General features: G+C 33.0%; 1 protein-coding gene and 1 long non-coding RNA gene across 2 annotated transcripts in view; both read right to left on the bottom strand.

Annotated features, from left to right (window-relative positions):
• Positions 1-13,012, bottom strand: part of LOC118439950 (MAP/microtubule affinity-regulating kinase 3-like) — a 109,968-nt gene extending 96,956 nt beyond the window's left edge. The window contains exon 1 of the mRNA XM_085661328.1: positions 12,950-13,012. The gene's annotated coding sequence lies outside the window, so the exon portion shown is untranslated. The remainder of the gene's footprint in view (positions 1-12,949) is intronic.
• LOC146872542 (uncharacterized) overlaps positions 13,001-15,000 on the bottom strand; it is a 268,802-nt gene continuing 266,802 nt past the window's right edge. The window contains exon 2 of the long non-coding RNA XR_014982969.1: positions 13,001-13,087. This is a non-coding gene — a long non-coding RNA (uncharacterized LOC146872542). The remainder of the gene's footprint in view (positions 13,088-15,000) is intronic.

Here is a 15,000-nt window from a genome sequence, read left to right as displayed (position 1 = left end):
ACGTGCACCTCGAAGCTGTTAAAGGTAATTCGATGGCGCTGCTACGAGAAGACTTAAGAGAAACAGAGAGAGAAAGAAAGAAAGAAAGAAAGAGATAGAGAGAGAGAGAGAGAGAGAGAAAAAAGGGAGAAAAAGAAAAAAAGCGAGAGAGAGAGAGAGAGAGAGAAAGAAACGGATCCGATGGTACAACACGTTCGAGTTGCAATGCTCGCGAGCTTTCGTTTCGGCCTGATACTTATACATACATATCTACATATACATATACATATATATATATATATATATATATATATATATACTTACTTATGTGTAGATATATACATAGAAAGGTGGAACTCTTGGAGAACGGTTTCTTCGCGATCCTCGAGATAATCGCGAGCGTTGCGAAGCGAGAGTCCAAGAGACTCGAAACCGTAAACCCCGTCACCATGAGAAACCGCGCGTAAATTCGTCCGTCCCCGTAGCTTCGAACGAAGACCGATATTCTTCGAATAAGCTTGTCCGACCACTCGCAAACTTCTCTTTTTCTTTTTCTCTCATTTTTTTCTTCTTCTTTTCTCTCTCTCTCTCTCTCTCTCCTCTGGCCCGTGGGCTCACACACATACGCAAACTCTCTTTTCTTTTTTACATATTATCTATCTTTAAGTTTCAGTAATATCAAAGAACTTGTGCTTTCATTTATTGCCCACGAGAGTACTTACTAATCCTCTCTCTTTCTCTCTCTCTCTCTCTCTCTCTCTTTCTCTCTTTCTCTATCTCTCTCTCTCTCTCTCTCTCTCTCTCTCTCTCTCTATCTCTCTCTATCTCTCTTTCTCTTTTTCTGCTTCTGTTTCTGTCTATCTTTTTCTTTCTTTCTTATTCTTCTTAAAGGATATAAAAGAGAGTGAGAGTGAAAGATAGATAGATAGATAGAGAGAGAGAGAGAGAGAGAAAGAGAGACGTTTGGTAGGCGAATTTTCTCGGTGTGCGAGGTAAGCCGGTTCGCGCACCTTTGCCCTCTCGCGAATCCTTAACGGACGTTAAAATCTCTCTTTAATGGTTTCTCCTCGGAGATTCGTTCCTGAGTGGAACTCTCTCTCTCTCTCTTTTTTTCTCATGATATCTTCTCTTTCTCTCCTTCTCTCTCTCTCTCTCTCTCTCTCTCTTTCTCTAATTGGAGAAAAACGAGAGATCGAAGGGGGAACTCGTCGTCGTCGTTGTCTTCATGGCCGATAGTCACAAACCTAAGAATCCGTGATCACCGTTTGAGAAGAGACCCAAAAAAATGAAAAAAAAAAAGAAAAAAAAAAAGGAAAGAGAAGAAGTCGAAGTCGAAGGAAAGATATCCGCGGTATGGGAAAAAGATGAAGGAGAAGATTGTAAGGAACAAAAAGGATCTATAAACCGCGATTCTCTTCTTAATAAATCCTTGATCGGATTTACTAATGAGGCAACACGCAAATGACGAAGGACCTTGAAATTTCTCCTTTTTTTTTTTTAAATCTCCCCTCGATGTGTCGACATCGACTGTTCCTGTACGAATTTAATGTCGACGTAAAAAGTTCTTCGCAATCGATTTTAAGAAAATCCATTTGATTAATTACAACGTTGCTTCTTTTTCGACACTTTTTTTTCTTCTCTTTTTTGTCCCTTTTTTTCCTTTGCCTTTTCACATCGCAAAAACAAAAAAGAAAAAAAAAAGAAAAAAAAAAAAAAGGAAAACGTTTCTAATCTCGCAGTTCAATTGGCTTAAGAGAAAGCAATAAGAAAAACGGATTGAATCAGATTGAACGAAAAAAGAGTAATCGATTTTTAATAATCAACTAAAATCGTGATATTAATAATCGGACAATTTTCTTTTTACACACTCCTTCCTCCCTCCAATCCAATTCTATCCTTAATACGCGTATTCTTCATCGTCGAAATTATTAACATAAGTAATTAAAGAAAAAGAGAAAGATGGAGTATGCAATGCAATTATATATGGATATATATATATATAGAGATATATATTGTATAATATAAAAAATAAATATATGATTACATAATTACATTACATTTTTATTTTTTTTTTTTTTTTAATATCATGCACAAAATAAAATATGATCCATAGGTCTTATTTCTCTCTCTCTCTCTCTCTGTCTCTCTCTCTCTTTCTCTTTCTCTTTCTTTCGTTACATTACATTAAAAAAGAAAAAAAAAACGGGAGGAGGAAAAAAAAAGAAAAAGAAGAGAAAACAAATCACATTAACAAGCTTCTTCGTGTGCGTTTTTCTAACTTCTAATATGTGATAAAATCTCACGAGGTAATCGTCGTAGTAACTAAGGAACGGTTAAGTCAAAGATATTTCCTGTTTAGAAACGTTTGAAAACGTTTTAGAATACCACAGGATCGTTCGGGATCGTTCTCCCAGGCGGAAGCGTACGCGATCCTTCACGAAATGCTGCCGTCGAGAGTTAATTAGTCGTGGCCGCGGTGGTATAAGCTGACACGCAGATGCCGCGTCGTGTTTCTAGAAGGACTTAGAAACATGGATGGGTACGCGATTGGATGCGTAAGGTAAGTACTACATGGCGATTCTAAACGCATATCGTTTTCGTCCGTGTATCTGATTTCAGAGTCTCTTGAGAGAGAAAAAGAGAGAGGAACCTTTTCTTTCTTCCTCTCGCTTTCTCTCTTTCTATCTATCTATTTATGTGTATACATATATATATATATATATATGTATATGTATGTATGTGTCTGTGTATGCGTGTGTGTGTGTGTATCTTTTTCTTTTTTCATAATATAGAAGCGAAAGGGGAAAGTACCTTTGAAAGTCGACTAATCGTTAAGATTTATTTATGTACATACATGCTCGCACTCCCAGAGAATACTATACATTCCCATGGTTGCTAATGAAGCGATCGATATAATCACTCTCTTCGTAAATTATGTTCCTGATTTTGATTTATATAGGAAAATTTATCTCTTTTGCAATGTTATATATCGTATATGTATGAAACCTTCCAATGGAATACATATATATGTACATACATTTAATCTTTTATTTTATGTCAATACGAATTAATTAAGACGCACTTGAATTAAACTTACATACACATGCTTGTAATAAATAATATACCTATTTTATATATATATATATATATATATATATAAAATGTTAGTGAGTTAATAAAATTAAATTGTGAAAGTAATTTAAAGCGTTGATCAGCAGGTTGAATAATAAAACGATGAAATTTTACGAATGAATAAAACATAATCAACATTTAACGTGGAATTTAATTCGAAGAAGGACAAATGGAGTCATGACTTTTACTTTCCTTTTTTTCTTTCTTTTTTCTTTTCATTTTCTGTTTTATAATTTTCTTTCTTTTTTTTTTTCCTTTTTTTTCTTTCTTTTTTTTTTTTTGTTTTTTTTTTTTTATTTTTTCTTTTTAACGAGAAAAAAGAAGACGAAAACACAAATGAGGGTCACGTTACGCAAGCTTGGAATGTCTTCCTAGTTTCTGTTTTCACGTTTACACGAAAGGGTAGAGTGAGAGTGGGGTGGGGTGGGATGGTTAGGGTGGGGGGTGGGGGGATTAGATAAAACGCAAACGACGAACGATAAACAAAGACATATAAGTACACGCTTGCTTTCTCTATCCATTTTCCTCTAATTTTAACTACGTATACTCGAGAGACAATTAGAAAGAGAAGGAGAGAGAGAGAGAGAGAGTCGAAACGATAAGTCCGTTTATTTCTGTCTTTAGAACGTAAAATCCCTTTTCTCACCCTTTCTCTTTTGCAAGTATTAAGTAGGTACATGCGTAGAAACGTAGTACGAAAAATCGGCCACAATGGTCAAGGACAAATCTTGTTCGTTTCATTAAATCCAAATGAAAGATCATGATTTTATTATTATACCAACGACCACGTGTTTTCTGGCTCTTTAGATACGCGATACTCAGAGAGCTTCTCTCTCTCTCTCTCTCTCTCTCTCTCTGTCTCTCTTTATCTCTCTATCTTTCTCTTTCTTTCTATATGTACGTTCTCGAAAATAGATCTCTGAAAGCTGGTAAAACCCCGCTGGTAAAGTTCTTCACTCTTTCTCTTTTTCTTTCTCTCTCCCTCTCTCTCTCTCTCTCTCTCTCTCTCTCTCTATCTCTCTTTCTCACTCGCTCTTGCTCTTTCTTTCTGCATCTATCTATCTATCTATCTATCTATCATCGAGAACAGTAAACGAGAACGACTAAATATAATTTTGCTGATTAAACGAGAGCAAGAAGAGAGATCGTTTGCGGATCGTTCGCTATCTAAACATTTTCTTCGTTTAATTTATTATCGTTTATTAAAATAACAAGAAAGACAGACAGACAGAAAGAGGGAGAGAGAGAGAGAGAAAGAGAGAGAGAGGTAGATCGATAGATAGATAGATAGAGAGAGAGAGAGAGAGAGAGAGAGAGAGAAAGAGAGAGCGAGAGAGATTAAAAGAAAATTTTTGAAATATATTTCTTTCTACATATGCATATTTGAAACTATAAATTTTTGAAAATAATTCCAATATAAGTATTTACATAAAAATCAATTTTCAAAAAATCGAAATTAATTTTATTTTATAATGTAAATTAAATCGAGAAAGATAAATATCACATAAATGAAACGTTCGAGAGTTATTATTAATCCTTATCGAATTATTACGATCGCCGGAGAAAAAAGAAGAGATCGATAACGAAGATATAACGCAATAGGTATCGTGTAAATGAGATTATGTGAAATATATCGTAATAAATAATAGAGAAGGGAATTGGGAAAGATGAACGCGATGGGAAAGGGAAAGGGGAAGGGAAAGAGGGGAATCGGGGAGGAGCTGAAGCTGTGTATAGAATTCCTTATTTACTAAATTCTTACATGATACCATAGAGAAGATTAAATTAAAACCGAAAGAATAATAAAAATGTGTTACATATAAAACGAAATGAATCATTTTTATATTCTTCGTTAATTAATCGAACGATGATTTTTAATATTCGATTATAGTACATGTAAACACGAAGAAGATGATCAAAAATTTTTTCTTAAGAAAAAGAAAAGAAAAAACAAAAAAAAGAAAATGGGAGAAAAATAATTTTTGCAAAAGTCACAAAACTCCTTAAATTATCGATCTAAACACGATCTAAAAACAAAATTTATAGAAAATAAAAAATATCTGAAAATTACATGGAATAAAATCATATATATATATATATATATATATATATATATATATATATATATATATATATCGAACAGAAAAAAAAAACAACGAAAAAGAAAACAGAAGGAAAAAAAAAGAAATTATAAAAGGAAGAATAAAGTTTTTCATTCACTAAACCCTCTTTACGATAACAGAAAAGATTAGATCAGGACTAAAAATAGAGAGAGAGAGAGAGAGAGAGAGAGAGAGAGAGAGAGAGAGAGGGAGAATAGAAACGAGTGTAATGTAAAAGCTAGTAAAGTTGTCATTCTCTTTATCTCTCTCTCTCTCTCTCTCTCTCTCTTTTTCTATCTCTTTCGCACGGAGGAAGAAGAAAGGGTAGGAGGAAGTCCGCGGAAGGCAGAACAGCGGGAGGCGTGGTTCCGGAGGCGTTATTGCCGATGCATGGGTTGCGTTACGATCGCCTCCCATAACGCATCAATCTCGCAGAAGATCCCTCGGGATCCTTGCATGGGGCCCTGTCCAAAGCTTACCCGGGCTCATCCGTCACGGAGCTCGCTCCTGGATACGCGTACGTTCCCGCGTCAAACTGCACCCACACATTTTCATTAGATACCTGTGTGCGTTTATTTTAGAGAGACAGAGACAGAAAGAGAAAGAGATAGATAGAGGGAGAGAGAGAGAGACAGACAGACAGACAGTGAGAGAGAGAGAGAGAGAAAGAGAAACGCACGTACCAAGCAAAATACCTGGAGCAGCAGGTACGAAGTCTTCTCGGTGGTACCTGTACAACGTCTTGGACCTTTTCCAAGGTTCTACACCCTCTCACCATTGTATGCTAACGCCCTTTTACGACGTGTGGTAACTTGCTGCTACCGGTTGGCGCGACGATGTTCTCGGTTAAGAAAACACGAGATGCCCGACTCTCTCTCTCTCTCTCTCACTCTCTCTCTCTCACTCTCTGTCTCTGTCTGTCTCTTTTTCTCTTTCTCTTTCTCCCTCTCGCTACGTCAAAACGTGTTTCTCTCTCTCTCTCTCTTTCTCTCTTTCTGTTCTTCATTCCTTCTTTTTTCATTCTTTCTTTCTTATTCTCAATTGTGTTTCATCTCTTTCATTTTTTACGATGATTATTATTATTATTATTATTATTATTATTATTATTATTATTATTATTATTATTATTATTATTATTATTATTATTATTATTATCATTATTATTGTTATTATCATTATTATTGTTATTATTATTATTATTATTATTGTTGTCGTTGTTGTTGTTGTTTTTGTTGATACATATATTATGTTTGTAATATTATATTATTATTATATTATTAATATATTCAAATATTATTATTATTTATAATTTTTATTCATATTATGTTTTCAAATTCGATTACGTTCTATTGCATTTTATTATCGATCATACCTTAAAATAAGTTTATTTTCTCTTCTCTCCTCCTTTTCTTTTTATTTTTTATTTTTGTTTTTTTTTTTTTCTTAAACGCATACATACAGACATACATATATATATATATTTCGTGATAATATTTCAACGTACTTTACATTATTCTCCATTATTGGCGCACGAATGAATATAAGAGCATTTTCAATTTGAAACTTCAAATACCTACTATTATTTATCCAATAGAATCAATGCACGCATCCTTTTGTTCCTTATTGTTATTTATTTATTATTAAAAAGAAAAGGGACAAAAAAGAGAGAAAGGAAAAAGAATGAAAGAAATGATAGAAAGTAAACGAAAAAAATTTGTTAAGAGTAACCTTTGTGTCTCAGCGATCAACGAATTTCAAAGATAAGGTCCAATAGTAGGAATAGAAGGTAACGCTAGGATGGCAGGCCCTTTGCAAATCCTACAAAATCCTTCCCGACTTTCAGAAGGATCAAGAAAACGTCGTCGTCGAAAGCGGGTCGAAGAATATACGTACATGCATACATATATATATATATATAGATATATATATATATACCTACATAGATATATCATAGATACATAGATACATACATACATATATATATCTACATAGATACATACAAAGATACATAGATACATACATACATATATATACCTACATAGATACATAGAAAGATACATAGATATGTACAGAGATACATAGATACATACATAGATACATATATATATATACATACATACATAGATTATAGATACATATATATATATATACATACATAAATACATACATACATACATATGTACATAGACAGATATATGCTTATATATAGCAATCGAGAGCACATTGTTCATCGAAAGAACTCAAAACTTTTCAGTCAGGACTACAGATGAATGAATAAACGAAAGAACGAAGGAATGAACAAAGGAACGAAGGAATGAACGAAGGAACGAAGGAATGAACGAAGGAAAGAAGGGATGAAGGAAAGAAGAAAAGGAGAAATGAAGGAACGAAAGACAATGAATGACCATTTCAGAAAATAAAAACGAGAAAGATTACGAAGAAAAATGGAGAAAATGAGATCTTGAAATTTTATACGAGTTACACATAATGGAGAAGGGTACTCTTTGATCTTCTCGAATCGAATTACTTCAATACTTATTTACACGTGTTTGATTTATTTTTAATTTGTTGTCACATTTATTGATTACTATATAAATTGATTACGATGAAATATCGATTGAAATTTCGGATTTATAAATTCTAAAGAAAAGAAAAAAAAAGAAAAAGAAAAAATGCACGATTTCTTCCTCTTCTTCTTCTTTTACTTTTTCAGAATTTAATTCATTCTCAAGCTCGTTTCAAAATTATTATTCATAATGAACAGTGACGATTTAAAAGGGATTGTATTAAAGCTCGGTTTTCTTTTCGATTATGGTAAAAACAAAAAAGAAAAAGAAGAAAAGAAATAAAAAGATAAACTCTATATATTCTTGTGAGATATTTGATGATATACAAAAGTTTTATCATATATCAATGTTATCCTGTAAATAAATTTATAATGGAAATATCTTTTGAATTGTCGCACAATGAAAGAAAATAATTTATTATGCGAAGTACGTAACAATTAAAAAAAAAGAAAAAAAAAAAAAAGGAAGAAGAAGAAACAAAAAGTTCGTAAAAATTATTAAAAATTAAGTTTCATCAGACGATCCCATGACATTGATCAATTAGCAAACATTTTCTTTATACTTTTGATTTCGAGCTGTATGACGTTAAATCATATTCGTAAAATTAATATGTCATCAAGAATACATTAAAAAATATCCTTTAACAGTCGTTTTATTTTTACCATTGTCCAATAAACAAATAAATAAACAAACACTTTACTCGATATCATTAAAAGTAATAAGAAGTAAATACTTACATCATATAAACTATACTAATATATTTTTTTTTCCCGAAATACAAATACATATTTTAAACGTATGCGACGTATAGAAAAAAAAAGAGAAAAACATCGTCAACAAATCAACGAAGAAAAAGGCAAAAAGAGAAAAAAATAAGAAAAAAAAACAAAAAAACAAAAAAACAAAAAAAGAAAATACACTAACGAAAGAAGAAGAAACTAATAGACGATAAATAAGATATTTATATAATAATAAAAACAATAAATAACAGCCTTTATCGGTATATATATCATGAAAAGGATATATTCTATAGGATGTCCTTTTTTTTTTCCTTCTCTACATTATCACGATTAACAAAAACTATTTCGACGTATAACTCGATTCTCTCTCTCTCTCTCTCTCTCTCTCTCTCTCTCTCTCTCTCTCTCTCTCGATCGTGAGTTGATCCCTATAGAAATATACCCTCCTGGAAACATTTCCATTGTTCATAGAAAGAAAGAGTGAGTGAGTGATAGAGATAGAGAGATATATATATATATAGGGAGAGAGAGAGAGAGAGAGAATCGTCGGAGCAGGAAACTCGAAGTTCCCGGAGAACGTACGACACGCCATTCGAAATATATTCAAGCGGTGGTCGTTGTCCTGCCGCGATAAGGGTGGATCTCGGAGGGTTGACAAGGGTTGTGACGAATGTGTCCGCGAGAAAGCAGGCCGGTCTCTCGTGGAATTCGCTTTTAAAGGAAAACTCTCCTTGCGTGTTCTCCTTCCTCTAATACATACATACATACATACATACACACATATATGTGTGTATGTATATATAAATATATATATATATATATATATATATATATATATATATGGTAGATACTACTTTAACATTTTAACATAGGATAGGAATGGAAATATTTCGAATCTTTGACCCGCACGCGTCGGCTCAGGAAATCAAATCCCTCGGCTATCCTAGATAGCCTAATGTTCGGACTATTCGATCGTGATAAAACCGTAAAGTAGAGGGACACACATTTTCCTGCTAAATATCGTTTTCTCACGTTGGACTTTTCTTAAGGATTTCCTCACGTTGACGTAAAATACCGATTTTGAATTCCCTTTTACTTTTTTCTTTCTTTTTTTTTTTCCTCTCCTTCCTGCTTCCTTCTTTCTTCTTTTTTTTTCTTTTTTTTTTTTTTCTAACATGCCCAAAAGAAATAAAGAAGAAAACTCGTCTCTCGTATCAACGTATTGTTTGTAACTATACCAATTATTTCTCTCCTTTTTTTCTTTTTTTTTTTTTTTACTTTCTAATTTCATTTTTATCTCTTTTTTCATTTCTTCGTTAAATGAGAAAAAAAAAAAGAAATCGGAAAATTATGTATCCACGCGTTAGAATCTTTTCTATTTTTTTTTTCTCGTCTGTGCTTTTTTCTTTTTCTTCTTTTCTTTTCTTTTCTTTTTTTTTTCTTTTTATAAAAGGAAACGAAAAATAACTGAGAATGACTGGATCATTACTATTGAATTATTTTAAGTTTTGTTTGTTTACAAAAAAAAAGAAAACAAAAAAAAACAAAAAAAGAAAAAAAAAAGAAAAAAGAAGAAGAAAGAAATAATTATAAAATAATTAAGAGAACATTAAAATCGTTTCTACTCTCATTTTCTTTTCTTGCAATTAAAATATAACAAAAAACAGAGAAAGAGAGAAAGAGAGATCATTTGTTACTCTAATTATTATATCCAAAAGAAAAAAAAAAAAAAAAAAAAAAAAAAAGAAAAGAAAAAACGAAAAAAAAATTTCGGCCAATTATCACTGGTATCGTCTAATCAAATCGAAATCGTTTAGAAACAATGACGATGAAAATTAAGACGTAGACCTATCTATTCGTTAAGGATCATGATTAAACGACGTAGGCACGGCTTTCCACCTTTCGTCGCGGTGCTCTTAAACGGTCGATCCTCCTTTTGATCGGGTCACGGAGAGCGCACCGTCAGATACGTTATACGAGGGGGGCCTCTGACATTTCCTTCGGCAACGACCGGGGAAAGGCGATCGCTTTGAGATCAAGCCACGAACTACTAAAACACAATGTATCCGGCGCGCCATAAGAATACGATGCCGATCCCGAGGCCGACCATGATTTATAAGGTTACGGACGATGAATACAACCGGTCAATCCGCTTTCTAATATTTCGATCTTCTCCGATTTTTACTTATTTGGAAAAATTTTTTATAAATTTACAAAAGAAAGATTTAACGGGTACGATCAATTCCCACGTTAAAGTTCTTCTACGTAGAAAATATTTTTTTTCAATATTATACAAAGATAATAACTTTAACGCATTAGCAATGGTCGCAATCAATTTTTCATTTTCAATATATATATACGTTAGATTTTTTAATGTTATAAATTTGAAATATTTATATATATTAAAAATATATCGATAAGATATATCAATACGTTGATTGTCGCGTTAATACGTTCTATACTTTCAATCCTATATATATTAAATCTCTAATATAAAGATTAGAATAAATTTTACAAAAAAAAAAAAAAAACAAGTAATATTTAATATTTAACGTACTTCAAATTTCAAACAATTTTCAATTTTTTATCACTAATATTCGAATCGATTATTTTCATATATCTACATTGTAAATATCTAAACGACCAAAGTTTTCTCTGATTTAGAATTTCATTCTTTTTCGACCAGTGACAGAAATAAAAAAAAGAAAAAAAAAAAAAAGAAAGAAAAAAACCCGATTAATTAACGAAAACTAATAATTATCGAACGTATCTACTTTGTGTTTTTATACATATAATAATATAAACCTTCGAGTGGATGATATTCAAAACTTGTATTACGATTAATTAAACAAAAAATTTCGTAACGTCGGACATCTCGTTCGAGTCCAGCCAGTCATTGTAATAGCCAACGTGTTAATAAATCGTTGATGCATGATACAAGAATGGAAAGAAGGAACAGAAAGAAAGGAAGAAAAAAAACAAAAAAGAAAAAAAAACGAAAAAAGAAAAAAGACAGAGTAAAAAGAAAAAAAGAGAGAGAGAGAGAGAGAGAGAGAAAAAAAGAAATAAATTCAAGAACAAAGATGTCGTTAATGAGACAAGCTTGAAATCGATGTAACTTGAAAGATCGCTCGTTGTGTTACCAAGCGATCGCTATTTGCATCGGATGAAGCGAGGAGACTCGAATAAAACGAGGGTGAGAGACAGAGAGAGAGAGAGAGAGAGAGAGAGAGAGAGAGAGAGAGAGAGAGAGAGAAAGAAAGAGAGAGAGAGAGAGAGAGAAAGAAAGAAAGAGAGAGAGAGAGAGGATAAGAAAAAAAAGAGAAGAAAAAGAGACAAATAGGGGAAGAAGAGATAGAGAGAAAAAAAGAGAAAGAGAGAAAGAGAGAGAATGAAGCGTTGCGTATCGATGGTGTACAACGTACACGAGCTCATTTATCATAGTTAAGAGGCGGTTAACGAGTGACAGATTGGATCGCCCTTGCTATTATTCAACGATCCTTTCGTACCTGCACCGATTTATCTCGCGACGTTAAGTCCCGAAGAGTCGCGGCGCGAAGATCTTGTAGTCCATTCGTCCGAATTGCCATGACATTCTTACAAAACGATTCACCTTGTCTTTTCTCTCTCTCTCTCTCCCTCTCTCTCTCTCTCTCTTACACACACACACATATACACACATTCTTTCTTTCTCTTTCTTTCTTGGAAACTTCTTAGTACTCGAACGAAAAAGGGTAAAGAGAAATTTCGCCATGTCCGATGCGTATCATCGAACACGATCGACTTCGTCGTTGGTTTAATGACGCTTATTACGAGCAACGGTAGATATGTGTTTGCTTGTTAATCGTGATAAAAAAAAAAAAAAAGAAAAGAAAAAGAAAAGGAAAAAAGAATATATACATATATACATATACATATATATATATATATATATATATATATATATATATATATATTATGTATGTATGTATGTATGTATGCATATATAATTTTATGCATACGTGAGAAAAAAAGAAAGAGAGACGAAAAGAGAGTTAGATAGATAGATAGGTAAATAAATAGAGAGAGAGAGAGAGAAAGTGACAGAGAGAGAGAGAGAAAGAGAGAGAGAGAGAGAAGAAATAATACCGTAATGAATAATTTATCGAGAGAAACACGGGACACAACGCAGGATCAAACAGACACAGGGATTTTCGAAATCTCGTCGAGATCGTATTGATGTTTACGTGAGCTTGGCTGCTCGCACAAATATATATATATATATATATATATATATATATACATTCACAGACGCGCGCACTTACATACATACACATAAAGCATTACTATCTATACATATATTAGATACACTAGAAATTCTCCCCTTTTTCTGTATGCCAGATTAAGTAAATGTGTGTTAGTATATGTATGTATGTATGTGTATGCATACGTGCGTGCGTGCTTGCCCGCCTGCCTGCCAGCATGCCTGTCTGCCTGCCTGCCTTACTGCCTGCCTGCCTTACTGCCTGCCTGCCTGCCTTGCGATTTATCACGCGCCATTGCTTATTTTTGGGCGTGCGAAGTGCGTCTATTTGGAAATCAATAGAGTCTGATTTATCATAAGGAAGTAGAAGAATGAGGGAGATGAGGTGGAGTAGAATCGCGGGAAAAAGCAGAACTATACGCGATTGGAAGATCCTTTCTAAGAGAGAAAGAGAGAAACAGTATCTTTCTTACGAAGGGGAAAGTACATATCTATGTAACAAAGTGTATATATATATATATATATCTTTGAGTTGTCGAATATATCTCATCTTCAATGGATTGCCTACGGCAAATGACGCTTACTCTATTTCTGATTATGCGTGCTGTTTCGTAGAGCTATCATCCATTACGAGAATATAATTGTATCTATATAGATGACGTCTCCGATCGATCAGACTTCACTTCATATATATATATATATATATACACACATACACACACGCACACATCTTTCATCCCTTTCCATTAGATTTATCTATTCTGACTTATTCCTTTAACTGGTCTAATCATTCTTATTTTTCTTTTTTTTTGTCTTTTTCTTTTTCCTCTTCTCTTGCTTTCCTTTTTTTCTCTTTTTCTTTCTTTTTTTTTTCTTTCATTAGATTTATCTATTCTGACTTATTCTTTTAACTGGTCTAATCATTCTTATTTTTTTTTCTTTTTCTTTTTCTTTTTCTTTTTCCTCTTCTCTTGCTTTCCTTTTTTTCTCTCTTTTTCTTTCTTTCTTTCTTTTCTTCTTTTTTTTTTTTTTTTGATTGGAGTCGAATACTCGAACATCGAAAAAAGGATAAAAGAGAAAAAAGAAGAAAAAAAAAAGATTATTGGTATAAATCGAGTGGTGAGATTCGAGGATGAATAGATTCGTAAGTACCCTCTCTCTTTCTCTCTCTTTCTCTTTCTCCCTCTATATATATATTTCTCAGTCTATCCAATGGTACGCCACCACCCTTCGAATCACGCCACTCTTTTGCGCTCCGGCAAATGGTACAATGCCGAGGTCACGTGCATTAGCATCCCTTTCGAGAATGGCGTCACGTGCCACGTCAGCGAGCACACGTGTCAGATCGTTCGACACCTTTCCGAAGCATGGGAAAACGATATTTTCGTTTTGGTCTAAGGTAAGTACTTACGTACTTACTTATATGGACGACTTATAGACCTCGTTAAGAGTAATTTTAACGAGAGGAAATGTCGTAATAAGAGTACGATATATCGTTAGAACTTTTACTTTCGTCGATTCTTTTTGATTAACATCTGTCAGAGTTATAGAAAGTCATTTTCCCATTTTCCTTTTATTTCTTTCCTTTTTTCCTTTTCTTTTCTTTTTGTTTTTCTCTTTTTCTGTTTTCGAATTCGTCGCTTCAATTCTTCGAGAATATTTCCTTAAGACAATTATTTCCTAGTTAAAAAAAAAAATCAAAAAAAACCACAAAAAAAAAGAAAATAATAATAATAATAATAATAATAATAATTTACTCCAAATGTAATTACTTTCTACAGTTTTGTTCTTTCTTTATTCTCTATAGTTTTACTATAATGTATAGTCATATAATCTTCATTGAGTTAACAGATATCTACACACATGTCAGTTAAAGTTATTATCGTTGAGAGATCAAATCAATTGTAATATATTTTTTCGAAAACAAGCGAAAATTCATAGATCTTCGAAGAGATATATCACGATTAAGAAGCAAGAGGATCTGTTTTGCCAATGCCGTTTTACTCGTTGAAGGATAATAGTATTGGATGGTACGTGGAGTCGGGGTGTCGGGAATTTTATCTACCGGAAATTTTTTTTTCTCTCTTCTACTTCCTCTCCCTGATCCCTTTCTTTCCCTTACCGTTTCCCCTCCCCCTCCTCATCTCACCCCCATTACGGATACCTACGAATCCCCATAATAGGCCATCGAGTTTGACACGACCGCTTATTTCTTTGTGTTCGTCGAACGGTTACGG

This window comes from Vespa mandarinia, chromosome 14, assembly GCF_050613455.1.
Source record: "Vespa mandarinia isolate Hongniang chromosome 14, ASM5061345v1, whole genome shotgun sequence".
Taxonomy (NCBI): domain Eukaryota; kingdom Metazoa; phylum Arthropoda; class Insecta; order Hymenoptera; family Vespidae; genus Vespa; species Vespa mandarinia.
The sequence above is the reverse complement of the archived record's forward strand: the minus strand, read 5'-3'. Positions and strand labels throughout refer to the sequence as shown.